Raw genomic sequence first — 16,586 nt, 5'->3', positions numbered from 1 at the left:
ATCTCTAATTGACCTCTATGCATTCAATACATTGGTCACTATTTTCTGGACCTGATCACTGCTTTCCCTGAAATGTTTCAAAGGTGTTACAGCTTATCACACACACTGATATCAGTTGTTGAGCTTTCAGATCTGGATTCGTCTTGTCGGCATCAAATAATAGTGTAACACCAACATATACGTTTCTGCATAATTATATTTGAGACGTCTACCGCAATTACAAAGACACCAAACAATAGATCACAGCTTCTTCAAACTACTATTTTAGTGGAAGTAACAGCTCCTTGGCTGGCCTTGAAGAATAATTTTCTTCAAACTCTTGTTCCACCCAGAAATATTAGCTCCATCATCGAAACAATGAGCGCTTGTGTCTTGGAGGCTGATGGATTCTGTAAACCAAGGAAAGATTTTTACCTTCAAGTGTCTCAGGATTCCTGAAATGTACAAAAAATGTTAACTGCTCCTAGCCAGCCATGTGCGGCATTGAATCTGCCGTAATTCCATAAATTGGAGAATTTCTATTTGAAATGCAGTGTCTCATGTGAGCCATAATTTCCACTATTTCGTTTTGTATCGATGGTGCCAACCAACCGTCGCAGCACTTCAACCTCATCTTCATTTTTAGTATGTCATCCTTCATCTCACTGCGAAGTGTAATGAGGTTTGCAATGATCTTTTCATGACCTCTCAGTGCATTTCCTTGTCAATCCAGGAATCTGATAGAAGTGGTAATTAGAAGTAAAGCAGCTCTATCTTTCTACTGATTGGCAAGCAGATGTTGCATGTGCTGGCAGGTCGCAGGTGTGCTATTTTCACTTGGTGAATTATTGTGACAGACTCACAATAAAAGGCAGTCATAACAGAGAACACCATTTCTTCATAATGTAGACACAAGTAAGATACAAACCATTTTGATTTGCAAGATCTTCAATTCCTTCATGGAAATTTATGACATGCTGGAGGGTAGTTCGAATTGTAAGATGTGTGGTGGCATCGAGCTTGGCAATCGATATACACACAAAATTGACATTAAGAAAATGAACGAGTTTATCTCTTTGTGTTGATTATTGTTTCATATGTTTATTTATTAACCATTCAGCATGTTTACCATGCAATTAGCTTCTTCAAAATACATTTTACATATTCGTAATAGTTGTCACTTCACCCATTACAGGACCTCACACTTCATGGGCGTTTGGTGAAATGTGAAGAACCTACAGATGAGTAAAAACATTCATAAATAATTATGGGGATGACAATGAATGTATTATTTGAACTAAATGGACCCTAAATGTGACAACATTTCTCCTGAAGAGAAGCTGTGCAAACCGGTCAACATCGTATCACTTTCATTTCCTCATTTAAGTGCCCTATTTGGAAAGAATCGCAGACCTGCACCTGCACAACACAGTTCTTATATTCTTGTGCATGTTCCAGTGTTTCTCGTGCTCTCCTTACTGTTGGGCTTTGCGTAATACTTCCGTAATTAAATGTACAACATACTCTTCTTCATTTGTATTCAAGGCATTGATAACACACACTCCTTGTGTATTACATACTAGAATGTATGTTCCCTTTAGTGCTTCTTGCTCTGGCTTTATAATTTCTTCACCGTCAGAAATATTCCCGTGTTTCTTTATTCGCATCTCATGACTTTCTCTTCCGGTGGCCCGAACATTCCCTTCCAGTTGCGAAGTTCACTTTTCCTACTGTGCCTCATCCCATATTACTCTCTCTCACCTGACCGATGCTTCAGTCTGTGCTTTCACTGACAAAATTCTGCCATAACAAATTCCTTTGGCCCTACTGTTCAACCGTCCTTTCCCCTTGTATGTGTTTGGTGTCTCATTAATCATGCACTAATCATCATGACGTCCCTTTCACCTATCCTGCACATAACCATTCCACAATAATACCCTCTCATGGTTCCATTGGTGCTACTGGTGCCTCACTTTTGGGTACCATCAACAATGGAGGGTCCCATCCTTTGACTTCTAACCCTCTGGACTTAGAGCTAATGATCACTCTGTCTTTTTACGAAATCCCTTCCTATCAAACCATTATAAGGGATACATTAAATGTATTAGCAGTTGCGAATATGGAAATTCATTAGCTGTAGAATGGAATGACAACAATGGAAATCTGTGCCACACTGGAACTTGAACCTGGATTTTCTGCTTATCACGAGTAGTCACCTTATCGTCTGGCTATCCATGCACAACTCACGGCCAGAGCCAAACTTCCTTATGTCATCAACCATGTGTCTACAACCTGTACTTCTATATCCACTGTTCATGTTTCTGTATAGGTGAGACATTTTACTTGGAAGTTGCTCGCCCAGTGTCGGTGGATAAATATGATATTGCAGTGCCTGTGTTATTCTGAATTACGATGTGAAGTTCCTTTGGGCATGCATATATGCACAAAGGAAGAGGCACTATGGCGACTACAGGCATTATGAAATACATTAAATGTATTTGCAATTGCAAATATGGACAACCATCAGCTGTCGATTGGAATGACAACAATGAAAATCTGTTCCAGACCAGGACTTGAACTCAGATTTTCCACTTATCACGAGCAGTCGCCGTACCATTTGGCATGACTCACAACTGTGGCATGACTCACAACTAGACCTAAACTTCCATAAGTCATTAGCCATGCATCTACATGCATGTCCAAAGGAACTTTGTATTGTAATTCAGAATAATACAGGCACTGTAATACAGTATTTATCTGCCGACATGAGCAAGTGACTTCCAAGTAAAATGTCTCACCTGTACGGGAATATACATAATGGATGTGCAATTACAAGCCAGGAGTCGTGCATTGATAGCCAAATTGTAAGCCAACCGCTCGTGATAAGCAGGAAATACGGGTTTGAGTCCTGATCCAGCACAGATTTTTCATTGTTGTAATTCCACTCTACAGCTGATAGTTGTCCATATTCACAATTGTGAATACATTTTATGAATTTCATAATGGCTGTAGTCGGCACAGTGCCTGTTCCTTTCGGCACGCATGCTCTCCTAAAAACATTACCTGCTATTCTTAACTTGAGTATCATCCCAAACATGCTCACTGTTCCACGTGTGACTCCTTGCAATCTTTGAACCTCACAACTATTAACTAGTATATGTACATTCATAGCTTTTTCCTGTTATGTGCTACTGCATCTAATAGAAAAAAATCAAACTCTTTATATAATTCTTTGCAATTCACCTTCACTACTACATTCTCTCCTTCAGTCTATAACACATTTAATTTTTCATCTTTTTTTCCAGATTCCTTCTCAGATTTTTCCTACATTGGGATCCTATGTGTTTACACTTATCGCATCTGTAACATTTGAAAGTCCAACATTCCTGTAACTTCGGCCTAGAATCTCACTGAATGGAGCAGAATCGTCTACAGTGATGAGTCCTGCTTCGAACTGAGCCCCAATGACGAGCAAAGACATGTCTGGAAACACCCCAGACTGTGGTGGGATAGCAACCTGACTGTCACTGGTCTTATGGCCCGACAACCAGTGTCGGTTTGGGGTGGTGCCACTTCATTTCATAGCAGGACCCCTTTGGTTGTAATCTGCAGCATCCTTACAACACAGGAGATCAATGATACTCTATACCCCATTTCGTTGCCCTTCATGGCAAGCCATCCTGGGCTTTCATTTCAGCAAGATAATGCCTGCCCACACACAGCAATAGTTTCTACTGCTTGTCTTCATGCTTGCCAGACCCTACCTTGGCCAGCAAGGTCACCAGATCTCTCCCCAATCGAGAACATTTGGAGTATTATCGGCAGGGTCCTCCTACCAGCTCCGAAGTTTGATGACCTAACACACCAGTCAGATATAATTTGGCACTATATCCCTTGGATGATATCCAGCAGCTCTATTAATCAATTCCAAGCTGAATAACTGCTCGTATAAGGGCTAGAAGTGGACCATCATGTTACTACTTGCTCAATCTGTGAAGCCTCTTCTCTTGAATAAACCATCAAATTTTTCTGAAACAGTAATCATTTGTTTGTCTGTGCATGTACATCACACCTACCAATTTCTGTCTACATTTGGATAATTCCTTTGCAGTGTCTCTCTTTTTGGTCTTAATGTATTTTAACCTCTGACATTTACAATGCAGTCACAAGGAAAGAGAATGTCACAGCTGTCTTTCTTGATGTTGTAGGTACAGTCCTTTTTGGCTGAGCTAATTATTACTGTTGTTTTGTGTAGTATTAGCTACACCATTAACTAACTGGCTGAAGGAAGATGCTGCATTTGAATGGACAGAGGAGTGTGACGCATCCATGAGGATAAATAAGTATGTTTTGACCAGCTATCCTTTCTACTGACACCTTGGACCTCGGATTATGTTGTTGGAGCTGTTCTTAGACAGGAATGTAATGGTGAGGAAAGACCAGTAGGTTATGCTTCTAGGGTAGATGAACCCAGCAGAAATTAATTACAGTAACACTGAGAAGGAGATGTTACCACTTATTTTCGAGTGAACTAATTCAATGCTATTTGTATTAACAAAAATTCATTTGTTCAACTGACCTCAATGCCCTTTTGTGAATGTTGAGTTTGAAGGACCACATTAGTCATTTAACTTGTTGGCTATTAAAATTATGAGAATATGATTACAAAGTATGCTACAAAAAAGAGCGTTTACACCAGAATGCTGATTTGTTAGTCAGAGTGATTCAGACAAGCACACAAGGGAGACATGTAGAATGTTACCAAAACACTTCCCTTCCAGATTTTGTTATAGAGGATGGTATTCTATATCATAAGACACCCCTGGATAATGGAATAGTAATTCCTAAAGAGTAGCAGCAGCAGCAGCAGCAGCACATAACAGCTGAGTGTCATGAAAGTTTGCAGACATGTCACAATGAACGAAGGGACATGAATGCCAGACCAGCTTCAATGTTTTGGTGTAAGGGCAGACAAACTAATGTTTGGAAGTTCATACAAACTTGCTTGCTTTGTGCCTGGAGGGCACCCACGCCAGTGACAAAATTCCCTTACAAATAAATAAATTAAAAATAAATAAATAAATAAATAAATAAAAACCAAACCATTTCAAAATATCACTTTGCCTATCATTAGGCCATTTCTGCAGAGCACACAGAATAAGAAATACATATTATCTATCAACAATCACTTTTCCAGGTACATAATTCTAGTACTATTTGCAGATGTGACTGCAGAAACGGTTGCATGTGCCTTTGTCAATCATTTACCATTTGGAAGTCTGGATTCTATCTTGACTGATCAAGAAGTTAATTTCATGTCTACCCCATTAGTACAATTGTGAAAATTATTGAGGATCAAAAAAATGGCGACCAACACCGTTTTAGCCAAAGGCTAATGATCATCTCGGAATTGAGCATAACACAATCATTCGAATACTGTCTTATTATGTCAGAGATCACACACCAAAAGGGACCGGTATATTCCTTATGAAGCTGCTGAGTACAATAGTGGTATAAGTCCTATGAGGCAGTGTATAGAGGACCCATGAGCTTCCCATTAGAACTGTATAAATTGCCACCTGGCATTGATATGGCTGAGGTTAAGCTGTTGGCACATTGCTTTAAGGCTACCTGGAAACAAGTTGAGCAAAATAATCCCAACGCTACTCAGACAATTGCAATGAAGCAACAAAGGAGTTGCGCTCCTCCAGCACAAACCCAGAGACATAGTTCTGCTTTGTAATCCTGAGCTTATGAAAGGAAAAACTACAAATTCATGCCGCAATATCAGGGCTCATATCGTACCATACTGATCACTTCTCCTGCTAATGCGGAGGTCTAGCTGCCTGATTGTAATGTGTTTGTACATTTTGATCAATTAAAGCTGTATCACGGTCAAGTTCCACCACCCCTTGCAGTACCAACAAGTCCACTTCAAAATATTTCACCACATAGTAAAGATGCTGTGGTAAAGAAGGTTAGGAAGAAGAAAGATAAGTTACTGCCATCACACCTTGGGTATGTTCTAAGAAACATGCATCCCTATGCCCTGAGAATGAAGCTTTGTTCAATGAGTGAATTTATTTCACGATGTCATGTTTATTTCTGTTGTATGGTTGCTAATTTAGAATTGTGAATTGTCATTTTGTGTTTGGCATTGTAGAAGAATGACCTTATATTAGGTGGTTAGAACCATAATTTGAGAGGTTGATTTACCAATTTTTTGTGTGACTTCTTCTGTGTAGGAAGCTGTATAAATTGCTTTTAGGAGGTAAGGCACTATAAGAAATACAGTTAATAGTCAATAACATGAGCAGTGACAAGCAATAATGTATGTTTGCAATTTGGTAAATAGAAGTAATTGTTTTAAGCTATGGACAGCCAAGTAATAGGAGTTAATTAAGTTGTATGATACCGATATCATTTCCAGTAAAAAAGAAAAAGAAGGAATCATGGACAAACTACTAGATTACATGAATGTGAGCTAGATGAGAACCAGTAAAAATGTAAATGCTTTAAAGTAGATGGTGCACCGAGGTAATACACTGGATACCAAATAGTTCTGTGTTGCACTCAGTAAAGACCTGCACATTATGAAAGATAGGCTGTTCAATAACTCACTCACACTGCTATAGGCCACATTTTAACCAATGTCTAACTACTGTGAAACATAGATTATAGCTTTGAGGTAGAATTCTTTGCTGTGCCAGTCCATTGAACGACATTAAGAATGGATATTCACTGGGATATGTAGTAGTGTGCCTCTCAAGTACCTGCCGAAGGTCAGTTTGTACATGAGTATACATGCTCTTGGTGAAGATTTCTATAAATGTCTGCATACACATGAACAAATGGCACATTGCTAAAATTTGCTAACAAAGGTTACTATTGAAACAACAGAAAAGGAAGTAGAGGATTTGTCGTTTTCTTACGTGCGAGAAAGAAATGAAGTACTTATTAAGCATGTGACTGCAATAGCAGACAAAAGATTAAACTATTATGTCTCTTACTTGCTCATATGGTTTATTTGAAATTACTGTACAACACAGTTTTACTGTATGCTTTAACTGAATGTAGGTCTTAGATTTTAAAAATTTTGTGCTGCTTAGTAGTTTTGCAGACATAGTTACCAATTTCATTCCTCTGCACGCCAGATAAGTGAACTCATTTGTGATGGCCAGAGAACCGTTAGAACAGGCATTTGAAGTCAATTTCCAAATGACTAAATGACACGGGAGGATTACAATTACTTGAACAGTCTGTAAACAGATGATAAAACAACACTATTTCAAAGTTGTGTCGACCTCTTACAAATGATGAACAACTCATACCATACAGGTAGCAATTTAGTAATGATCAGGCTTTCACACAACATTTGTTGCTGTTTTGCATCAATTTTGTCATTAGATGATACATCTCTTGTAAGTTAAGAGGATGTAGAAAATACGGTACCAGTGGGAATGTGGTAGAAAAATCCTTACATTATTTGCTGGACAGAATTACATCGTGGTCACTACTGGTCAGAGGATCGACACATACTAAACTGTCACAAATATTACTGTTCACTCTGCTGCACAGGGCAGTGATGTTTATTCAGTCAGTCAGAGGCGACATATAGTTGTTATGTCACCATACAACCCTCCCCCTGTACCCCAGGGTGTGCGATACTGTGGATGAGATCGAACATTGTTTACGAAAACTTTCAGGCTGACTGGTTGGACCCAGTCATGGCACACATCGCACTAGACGAGGAAAGGTATGTTGCTTAAGTTTGAGGCCTGTGTCTAGGTCATGAAGGAGGTTCTGTGAGTCTTGTGCTTCAGCAATCCAGTTGTAATTGAGCCGGGCAGAGGAATGATGATAAATAGTCAGCGACGATGTAGTTAGCACCTTTGATGTATCGCACATCAGTTATTTTTATTTTATTTATTTACACGTCAAGTTCCGTAGGACCAAATTGAGAAGCAAATCTCCAAGGTCATGGAACATGTCAGTACATGAAATTACAACATAAATGTAATAACGGATAAAAATAAATGTTTATGAACCCAACAAAAAAGTCAGTCCATAAGTTTAAGTAAACACAATCAACAATACAACAAGAATCAGCTTAATTTTTCAAGGAACTCCTCAACAGAATAGAAGGAGTGACCCATGAGGAAATTCTTCAGTTTTGATTTGAAAGCGCATGGATTACAGCTAAGATTTTTGAATTCGAGTGGTAGCTTATTGAAAATGGATACAGCAGTATCACACCTCTCTGCACGAGTTAAGGAAGTCTGATCCAAATGCAGGTTTGATTTCTGCCGAGTATTAACTGAGTGAAAGCTGCTTATTCTTGGGAATAAGCTAATATTGTTAACAAGAAATGACAGTAAGGAATATATATATATTGAGAGGCCAATGTCAAAATACCCAGACTCGTGAACAGGGATCGACAAGAGGTTCGTGAACTTACACCACTTATTGCCCAAACCGACCGTTTCTGAGCCAAAAATATCCTTTTAGAATGGGAAGAGTTACCCCAAAATATAATACCATATGACATAAGCGAATGAAAATAAGCAAAGTAGACTAATTTTCGTGTCATATGATTACTTACTTCAGATACCATCCAAATAGTAAAAATGGCAGCATTAAGTCTTTGAACAAGATCCTGAGAGTGGGCTTTCCACGACAGTTACTATCTATCTGAACACCTAAAAAATTGAACTGTTCAGTTTCACTAACCAAATGCCCATTCTGTGAAATTAAAATGTCAGATATTGTCGAATTGTGTGTTAGAAACTGTAAAAACTTAGTCTTACTGTGATTTAGCATTAGTTTATTTTCTACAAGCCATGAACTTAGCTCATGAACTGCACTATTTGAAACTGAGCCAATATTGCACACAACATCTTTTACTACCAAGCTAGTGTCGTAAGCAAACAGAAATATTTTAGAGTTACCCGTAATACTAGAGGGCATATCATTTATATAAATAAGGAACAGGAGTGGTCCCAACACTGATCCGTGGGGCACCCCCCCCCCCCTCCTCACTTTATTGTGCCCCACTCAGACTCCACATCACAGCCATGCTCAACATTACAAATAATGACCTATTGCTGTCTGTGAAATGAAATAGAGGTATCGCCCCAAATGCCTGCTGGTGGAGTCCTCAGATGGGTTGTGTAATATGTCAGCCAGGGGACAGTGATCCACGTAAACAGTAAGAGGTACGGCGAGTAGCTCATGGTCAAAGGTTGACCACTTACAATGGATGTCTGAAAGCCACAGAGGCTGGGGAATGCCAGTTATCTCCTGTCTTAACATGGCACTAATAGCGAGCTCACTCTTGTCTGCTGTTATAGTACGACTCGGAGTCCGATAGGTGTAGTGATCACTGTCTTCGGTATGTCATCTTCCACCATGGGAATCTGGAGGTATGCTGTTTTACAGTCAATAACACTGAATGTTTTGGTAGCAGCCAACATTGAGTGATGTCCTATAAGTTAGGGACTGGATAACTGTCAATCATAGCTTGGTCATTGACCCACAAGTAGTCGCCACACAGGTGCCACGATTTGTCTTTATAGGAGACACCCAGAGACTGTCTGACGGGCGGGCAATGCCTGCCTCTATTAGTTTGTCCACAGCGGCCGTCGCCTCTATTCAGTTTGTGGGGAGGGAGGCGTCGAGGTCTATATCAGACAGGCAGGCCAGATGTACTGTTTTTATGATAAACAGCACCACTGTGAACAGCACAAACTGCTTTTGGCCTGATAGTAGGGTGCACAGCTGTTGCCAGAAACATGCCACAATGTAGAGCAGTGTCACTGGACAGAGCAGTGGGTACACTGTCAGAGTCATGCACTGAAGATGGATACAGCATTTCATTAACCTGTTCAGATTCCTTGCAGATAGGCTCTGGAAGTATGCTGGCATCCTCCAAAGAGACAGATGTGCTGTATGGCTGTTGCAAACATTGTAGGGCAGCAAAATTGTGCTTGACAGCATGAAATGATGCTGCAGTGTCAGCAATGCACTGCTGAAGATCCATGTTTTCGCATCTCCTAATGTCATTTGCATAGCAAAGAATGGTTGGACATCCGAGAGCGAAGCTCATTGACGAGAGGTGTGCACTTTACGAGGAGGTCCATTGTTTTATCACAGTGTGATTAAGTGATGGGAGGTGGACAACAGTGTTTGGTGAGAACTGCACTGATAACACCAATGATTGACTGCTGACCATTATGGCATAACAACAAACCATGGGCAAGGTCAGGAGGCAGGTGATAGTAAAGCAGAAAGTCTGCTCCCAGAACCAGCTCAACCATCTCAGCGACAAGGAAGGTCCACTGCATGTGACTCTGCCCCCAAGTCCAAAGTGATTGAGGCAGTGCTGGTGACCATGACAACAGTGTTATTTGTGGCTCATAATTGGAGCTAAGATGGCGGCGAGAGAGTAGTCGATGATGAGAGCTGGCAGGAAGATGCTGATGTCAGCGCCCAAGTCGATAAGGAAGTAGGTTCAACAGAAACAAACAACCATGAGCCACTGAAAGGGCAATGTGAGGTGGCAGAACTGCGGAGGTGCAGTTGATTAAGGTGTCTTTGGGTTGTAGAATGGCCTGATGCGCCTACAGCAGGCCACTCCTTGTTTGGGTAAGCTGGCTCTGAGCACTATGGGACTTAACATCTATGGTCATCAGTCCCCTAGAACTTAGAACTACTTAAACCTAACTAACCTAAGGACATCACACACATCCATGCCCGAGGCAGGATTCGAACCTGCGACCATAGCAGTCGCGCGGTTCCGGACTGAGCGCCTAAAACCGCTAGACCACCGCGGCCGGAGTTTTGGGTAAGCGCAAGGCGCTGCAGTTGCTAGCATCCTGACCGAATCTGCTATGGAACCAACAGTATCACTTGGCTGTCAAAGGGGTGAACGCAGGTGGTGGTGATCTCTGAAGTGGCATCTGTTTGTACTCAGTGACAGGGGGGAGGGAGGGACAGCTGGCTGGGAAAGTGAGTGTATTCACTGTATCATTCAGCGATTGTTGTGTGTCGGCACTGTGAAGGTCGCACAGCATGGCATTGGGAGGGGGCCCGGGCCGGATCTGCCAGTCAGCTGACCTTGGATGTGCCATGACTGCATGGAGCAGAGGCAGTGATGGCAGCCGGCGGTGATTGGGGGAACTTGAGCCACCTCAGCAGTAGTCTGTTATCGTCAATCACGTCAGAGTAGCTGTTGTTGAAAGTAAAGTTCAGTCTGTGAGGTGAAGTCTGGCATCAAGGGCATCATCCTTGTGTGACAGCATTACGGTCTGGATGTGTGTGGGAAGTTTCAATAGCCACAGTTTCCAGAACATGCAGTCAGGCCTCAGTGTAGGATCAACCTGTGTCCGTAAGTGGCGCCACAGTAAGGACGTGAGGTTGTTTCTGAAGGTTTCTTTGTGCATAACTCCATGTAGTTGCTGTTTAGGAGAGTGTAAGATGTGCTGGAGCAGCAAAGTCTTAGTTGTCTTGTGCTTTGGTGAGTAGATGATGCCAGGAATTGGTAGCCGATTATGACTGTGTTGTCACAGAGGTGGCTGAGTAAGGTCATAAATCTTGCATTATCCTCAACGTTCCCATGGGTGGACATCAAGCACTCACTCAGAGTGAACCATACTGCTGGTAGGTCGGTATGGAAAGGGGGTAGTTGAAAATGAGGCTGGGTAGTGTGGAGCCTGTCCATGGGTTGCACATGCGGGACCAGCCAGAGCATGGCATTGACCGATGCAGGAATGACGGAGTATATAGTATGCGGTTGCAGTTGCTGCATCTCTTGGAGGTGCCTGTCATCAGCAACGTGGAAGCATGTGACATGAATGGCGTGGATGTCACATTGTACATAGCATAGACATTGGGCGACGTACCGTGCCGATGGGGTGGTTGCAGAAGTGTGGTGTTGCGTGGCTCGAAAACCGAAGTAGCAAGCACCGGTTGTATAATGCTCGGTTGATCAGACAGATGCGTCCTGTCTCCGTGAACGGCATATGAGATGTCAAAAGTGCGTGGCACAGATGTGACGTCAAACATGGATTGTCATAATGTAGATAAAACCTGAAGTGATGAATGCTGCAGAATTTATGGCCTGTGGAGCATTTAGCACTGTATGCAGAATGTACCTGAGAGGTTTGTGGCAACGGTTACATAAAACATGGTACGCGGCATGGGAGGTGCAGCAGGAACAAGCGTGATGTCACTGTCCAATGCACCAGGATCACTTTTTAGCAGAATGAGCAGTGTGGAAATAGTTGTCACGCGAAACTCTGACACTAAGGCAGCATTGGCCATTGTAATTTGCTGTTCGTACATCAAAGCAGTAGATGAGGTGATGGCAGGAGTAATTGACAGAATCCATTGTTGATGCATTGGAAAGGTGCCATTAGGAGTGTATGTATAGCATTGTGGCTGGAGAATATCACTCAAGAAGTCACTGGAAAGGTTAGGAAGTCTGTGTGTAGGTGCAGGAGCCCAAACAGAGGAAAAACTAGGAACATATGAGGTAACAGTTGCAGAATAAAGAGGATGTCATTGTTCGTTACTCTATTTGGCATTGTTTCTGTCTAAATCACTGCACTGAATTTCCTCTAGTCCAGGTATGTTAATTTGTAAATTGTCACATGGAATGTTCGTTATCACATTGTGGTACCATTTGTGAAATACTGTCAGCACTGTCATTGATGTGGTGAAGCAAACATTGGCAGCATTGCGTAGTACCCAACCAGCACGGCAGATTTGCACAGAGTCATGATGTGGCGCAGTAGATGGGGTCACCACTGTAAGAAATATGGTGCCAGCAGGAATGCATAAGTAATAAACGGCACACGGAGTCTGGTAAGCAAATCCTTACTTTATTTGCTTGATTTAATTACATCGTGGTTCACAATAGTCAGAAGTTTGACACATACTAAACTGTCACAGGTATTACTGTTCACACTACTGCACGGGGCATCGATGTTTATTTTGTCAGTCAGACATGATATATAATCACTATGTCACCACACTGTCAACCAAGGTAAGTGTTTGTCTACATTACTAGTGAAAGTTTAACGAAAACAGTTTGGTGAATCACACCATGTAATTAGGAACACATTTGGTACGCCCTGCAAAACAATTCAATATTACTCTGTTGCAAAAGGAAAACAAATACACAAATTGGAAGGTTTTAGACATCATCATGAGTGAGCCTCTTTGTGTTGATGTCAAAGTGACATGATGGTATGGAGCACGTGGGTTTCGCACAACTGTTCAGTGCCATTGCACTTAAGCAGTGGCTCCGCCAACCAGAACATGCCCAATAGTGTGTGTTACTGTCTGGCTCTGCCCTATGCTCGGAGTATGTGGCTCGCCAGGCCAAACCACCACTCCGATTATCATTTTATTAATTGATGGTCATGTTGTAAGGATAAGAATTTCTGACAGCAATAATTGCATATTTTCTAGATATTTGTCATCCCTTACAGATATCTCATGCTGATACCTACTTGCCAATTTAACTGCTTGCCCTCTGATCCCTGGATTATTCAGTGCTTATTGTGACACCAGCTTGTATACCCTTGCCAGTAATCTACCTGAATGACTTATTTAAAATGACTCAAATAACATATTTTACAGAACATGGTTTTATTTAAGTAATTTTGCTTGTCTGTGAAGAGTAAAGTTTCCTCGACTTTCATAACAATGATGACAGCTTTGTTGATCCTTATTGGGACTAAAAGATGTTGACAATCCGGCAAGTTCAGGATGCTTTATCTGTCAGCCATACCAGGAGCTTACCAGAGGTCCATATGTCCAGTGAAGATGGCCACTACAATATGTATTTTTGCAAGTCCACACGCTATGCGTGAAGAAAGGCTAATCCCTAGACGTTACATGGAAGTTTTGATGCCACGTAAAATTCCTTCCATAGAAATTTGTAGTTGTACCTGCAACTCTGTCCAATAATACGCTAATACCACTTCAAAATTTTCATCAAATTTGTGGATTTAAATGGGAAATCTGCCATACCAAAGTGAGGTCTGTCATTTATTCATGCTATTCTTGTCAAATATTTGGGACTGGTATGTTTCCATTAGGGGATCAATATAAATTTCATTGTTGCATTAGGGATACTAGCTTTGTGAGCACTGAACACTCAAAGGAAATATCCATATGTTCCACCATGATGCCTTAGCTGCAGTTAATAATTATTCCCTTGAACCTTTTGAAGATTGATGTACTTTCAAGCACAATTGTACTTGAGAATCAAGTGAATAATTTCTGCTTGTTACTACGAACAAGTATGGGTCCTCCGTTGTTTAATGAGATAGTGCCAGCAAGATCACAGCTACAGACTGTGCGGCACGGGCACATCGTGAAGTGGTGCTGAGCCATGTATTCTTGTGTCCTGATAAGTGACACATTGCGTCACAGAATCACATTGCAAACTGATGATAAGACACTGTATGATTCACTTAAGAACCTATAGTTGTTAAAATTTCCAGATGTCCCCATAACTAGACAGTTATTGCTGTATTCATTACTGGTCCAACTACCCTTAACTACAAACTTTCCCTCTCTTAGTTTGTTGCAAGAATTTTTACAACTTTGTAGTGATTCTGTGTAGGCAAACACCAGTAGCCTCGCACATGCCATAGACTTGGAGCCTACCTCGTTTGACCACCTCCAATGGGGAGGGCCACCTGTGCCAGTTGTTTAGATGAAATGCAAAGCGGCACAGCTGCACAGGTGAGATGAGTTGCCCCCTCTTTGTGAAAGAGGCACCCTGTGTTTTTCAGCAGTTTAACACCTGTATCAGATCCCCTGGTATGTAGGGAACCACCCCCACCCCCTTTCAAGATCTGGGGACAGTGCTGTGTGTACCTCATGTTAAAATGTTGAACATAACATGGAGCTCTAAGACCAATATAGCATTAAAGTAACTACCATAAAAGTATTAGTTACATGTGGGGACAGTGGTACTACTCACAGTATCTCATATTATTGTAAAAAAAAAAGTGCGATACTAATAACAAGACATGGAATGTAGCTACATTCAACCATCACATGGACAAATCATAGTCATGTTCATGTGCCTGCTCCTTGCTGCACACTGTAGGATATTGCCCAAGAATTTGCACGAATTAGACCAAGGCAATTTGCAAGTGTATATGCTACTGCCTGTACAATGAGTTTGCGGCAGTACCAGAAAGTGTAATTTGGCACGGGCTACCTCGTCTGGAAGCTGGCCACTGCACAGTTGCATCGGGCACTGCCTTTTCACACAAAGTGTACAAGAGAACAGTTTCAACTTAGTCATTTAGTTCCATCAATAGTCATTGAAACAAAATAAAGACTAACAAAAATAATGATGAACATTCTTGCTGATACCCCTCTGAGGAAGATACCACACTTTTTGTTAAAAATATATTGCTCTCTACCTTTCGCCTAATGTACTATACCTGAAACCAAGAGCATCACAGGTAAGTTTGTCATCAGAAGAACGCTACCGCTGCACATGGAGATCGCCAACCCAGAATGATAAAAAATGGAGCACGGCAGTAGGAAACTTATGAAAATACATAATTAAGGACTGAATTATAAAACACAGGTGACTCACCAAAGAGATGAGCTATACATTAATTCAGTAGTATTGGTGACTTCGTTAATTATCAAGAGGAGGCATTTAAAAGTCACTAAAGATATTAAAGTCATGAAAGTCAGTAAAGACAGTTTCTTAGTGGCAAAGTAGGTAACACTGAATTTCAGACCATTCTATGAGATGTTAAGGTACCAATCATCTCACAAGCATGAGTCAAACACCTAATGTACCTTCACTATCTTAAGACAAATAGGAATTAGTGATAATGGCTAATCTGAAACTAATGATGGTGAGCTAACTGCTCACGCCACTGCTCTGGTTATTGACAATGCATGTTATATTTACATATATATTGCACTCGTTGTCGTGTACGGCTGCTGAGCTATGCACTTATTTTGTATACAAGTTTGCTGCATTTTTTACAAAGTATTTAATGTTTATTAAGGATAAATTGATGACAGTCCCTCTCCCCTAAGCCTAGCCATAACTAGTAGACAACGAGTTATAGTATATTTTTGTATCATGCCATGAATATCACTATGAGTGGAAAGTTAGGTTTCACAGAAGTTAATAAATGTAAGGAAGAATCCTCGATGTCAGATAAGGTGTATAATTTACTAATTGTTTAAGTGAAATAGTGGGGAACTTGATACTTACAATACTTCCTCCTGATTGTGGTTTTATCTCTTTTGCTGTGAATAGTTAAGTGATCACTATTTGACATTCCTTTGGGAAAAATGCCTACTGTATGCAATACAGTGGCATCTGCTAACTTTCTATTCTGGTACCAGAAGATACATACATTCCGACACATGATGTCACACTATTCCTTTCAGCAGTTTCAATCATACGGCAACCATTCAGATGTGTAAGTGTGATAGAGACAGGTTGTTCCACGAGATCTGACAGTAGTTAACTTTAATATAGAGTCTGCATGGTTGAGTGGTCATGATTTTAGTGTTAAAACACTATACCTGAATTGTGAGTAGAGGTACAA

This window comes from Schistocerca nitens, chromosome 8 (assembly GCF_023898315.1).
Source record: "Schistocerca nitens isolate TAMUIC-IGC-003100 chromosome 8, iqSchNite1.1, whole genome shotgun sequence".
Taxonomy (NCBI): Eukaryota; Metazoa; Arthropoda; class Insecta; order Orthoptera; family Acrididae; genus Schistocerca; species Schistocerca nitens.
Note: the sequence above shows the minus strand (reverse complement) of the source record.